Source organism: Lygodium microphyllum, unplaced genomic scaffold (genome assembly GCF_053477565.2).
Source record: "Lygodium microphyllum isolate KBCC unplaced genomic scaffold, Lygodium_microphyllum_v1.1.10 scaffold_52, whole genome shotgun sequence".
Taxonomy (NCBI): domain Eukaryota; kingdom Viridiplantae; phylum Streptophyta; class Polypodiopsida; order Schizaeales; family Lygodiaceae; genus Lygodium; species Lygodium microphyllum.
Window position 1 is genome coordinate 947,374 of NW_028229535.1, and position 3,034 is coordinate 950,407.

The following is a 3,034-nucleotide window of genomic DNA, read 5'->3' on the forward strand; positions in this document are numbered from 1 at the left end:
AAATCCTTGTTGATTAGGGCTAATAAATTTCCAACAAGAGCATAACATTACCAGACATGACATCTCAAGACCAATCATAAGCATCATTACCAAGATTGCCAATCAAAGGCATAGGCATACCCCAGCTGCAAATGCAAGTAGCACAGGCAGTTCGATTCCTGAAGATCTTCTTCAGTGCATTTCAATACTCAATTCAATAGAACTCCCACGTTTAATAGGAAAAATAGTCTAAAATGTTGATGGTGCTATCCATGTTGAATTTTTTGGCTCCAATTACCCTTGATACTACCTATGCTGGTGACACGTTTATTGCTGCTGCATACAGTGTGACTCTCCTTACTGATTTTGCTACTCTTGACTCCTGTATTAGGGATAGGCCAACCTTAGAGGTGTGGTGATCATCCACTCATCATAGTTCACTGGTTCAAATGAAAGAAGTGGCTACAGATCTAGCCAGAGAGTGCATAAGCTAGAGCTTTGAGAGGAATAGCTACCAGCTTGGTGGTGCCTCACTGATCTGCAGCCCCATAATCTGCTTCTTTCCCTATGTGTCCAACACCTGTAACTAGCTCTATAGTTGTGCTTTTGAAAATGGGTACAAGCTTTAGATACTGCTTCTTTCATTCTTGCTACACATGCAACATGCAGACATTGTTGTAATCTCCAAAAGGTCTTCCACCATTGCTTTGGTCATTGAATAAAAGAGCTAGTGAAATTAGGAGTATCCTCCTTAAGGAATCCAAATAGTGGCAATATCAAACCAGAGTGGACCATCACAATCATATAATTTATTTTTTCAACAGCATCACTATGGATGGAATACACCATATGGTGAATTCTTCTTGAACTAGTACTCTGACCTATTGCTTGCTCATGGGGAGAGGATCCTCAGTTCAGAGTCGTAGCTCCAACACTACCTGTGGCAACTCTGTATGCCCATGATTATAGTCCTACATATATTAGGGAAGATCTTGGTAGTGGTTATGTTTCTGCCCCACTTGTTCCCAATTCAGAACTGGAGCTTCTGGAAGCCAAAGCTATAGCTACCATGCAAGGGAGGACTCAGATTTCTCTTTCCAGTTGTGATCCATCCAAAGCCTAAAACCTCGGACCACTACTTCAAAGCCTCACTTGTGGCATCAAACCATTATATAGATGAGCCCTACTTCCAGATTGATTAGAGCTTCCCATTGGTAGTACCCTGCGTCTCCACCATATGCTTTGTTTTTTGCCAACTGAGGATGGCGAATTTCTGGTCGTTCTTGCAAATGCATCTGATAAGTCTTTTCTTGAACGAGTCACGGATAACATCTTGGGCCTCCCTCAATCGCCACCTCTTGCGTGCATATTCTAGCAACATGGTGGGTTACAAGCATGAGGGTTTTGTGGGGGTCATAATAGCTCAGCAGAGCCTAGAAAATCCCACCTGGTTTCAGGGTACTGCAGATGCTATCAGGCAGTACCTATGGCTTTTTGAGGAGCAACAATTCATGGATTTCCTTATCCTGGCGAGAGATCATCTCTATCGAATGGACTACCAGAAGTTTATCCAGGTTCATAGAGAGACAAATGCAGACATCACAGTAGCAACATTGCGAATGGATGAGAAAAGGGATACAACATTCAGACTGATGAAGATTGATTCTAAGGGTCCTATAGTGGAGTTTGCTGAGAAACCAAAAGGAAAATTCCTAAAGGCTATGAAGGAAGACACCATAGTTTTAGTATTGGATGAGGAGAGAGCAAAAGAACTTCCATATATCACTAGTATGGGGATATACATTGTCAGCAAAGATGCAATGATCAAGCTATTGCGAGATGATTTTCCACAAGCAAATGATTTTGGCATTGAGGTCATCCCTAGTGCTACATCAATTGGGATGAAGGTGCAAGCTTATTTGTTTGATGGGTACTGGGAAAACATTGGAATCATTGAAGCATTCTACAATGTTAAACTAGGAATCACCAAGAAATCTCTTTCGGACTTCACTTTCTATGATCGATCAGCTCCAATTTGCACTCAGGCCTGATTTCTGCATCCTTCAAAGATGATTGACACTGATGTTACTTACAGTGTTATTGGAGAAGGGTGCATTATCAAGAACTGTAAAATTCACCATTCACTGGTTGGACTGCGGTCGTGGATTGCTGAAGGGGCTATCATTGAAAATGCTCTTCTTATGGATGTTAATTATTATGAGACAGATGAGCAACGAGATGTTCTTAGATCCAAGGGCAGTATTCTAGTTGGCATTGGGCACAACTCACACATCTTTGGCCATTTTTTTTATCGAAGCCGAACTATTATATTTGCAAAGCAGGAGAAAAGCACTCTGGAAACTACTACAAAATTACTAGGGTCCTTGGCACTGAGCATTGACATCAACACCCTCCTGGAAATTAAGGCCGCTCTCGACAACTTTGATGTTTCCATCCTATCTAGTTGGGATGGCAATAGATCCCCCAGGTGAAGTTATGCCACTTCTTCTGCCCATGGCCATCAGAAAGGGAAGAAGGGCCTTTGTCGGGACTGTCCAAGTCACCTCCTCTTTGACCTCGCGTCCTGCCTCACAGTCGCGATTCATTCATCACAAGAAGGAAGCGTTCTGGTTTTATCATCTGGATCACAATGCTCTCTTTGGGACCTTTCCCTCTCCGGCCACTATGAATACAGAATGCTCTTTCTTGCAGAAGCTTGATGTGGAAAGAAACCAGCTCTCGGGTTGCATATCCTCCTTTTTGGGGGACTTCAAGAACTTAAGTGATATTCTCCAGTGGTATGAGTGTCGAGGCAAGCTCGTTTACATGCAATCTTAGCTCAGTGGACCTCCATTATCCACATCATGCAGTGACAACGGAGAAATGGTCAATTTGGTGGTTTGCTTCTAAATACATCCAAAGCTTCTATGAAAACTCCAAGAAGGCTGCCATCTCTGGTATCCCCTGATTCCTATGGCCTTTCAATGTTGTACCTCTCCTGATGTACCTGTGCACTCAAATAACTAGGGTTCCTAAACTAAAAAGAAACTAAAAC

At 42.5% G+C, this 3,034-nt stretch overlaps 1 pseudogene; it reads left to right on the top strand.

The window, feature by feature from the left end:
- Positions 1-1,241: 1,241 nt before the first annotated feature.
- Positions 1,242-2,471, top strand: LOC148008886 (glucose-1-phosphate adenylyltransferase small subunit, chloroplastic pseudogene; annotated as a pseudogene).
- The last annotated feature ends 563 nt before the right edge of the window (positions 2,472-3,034 follow it).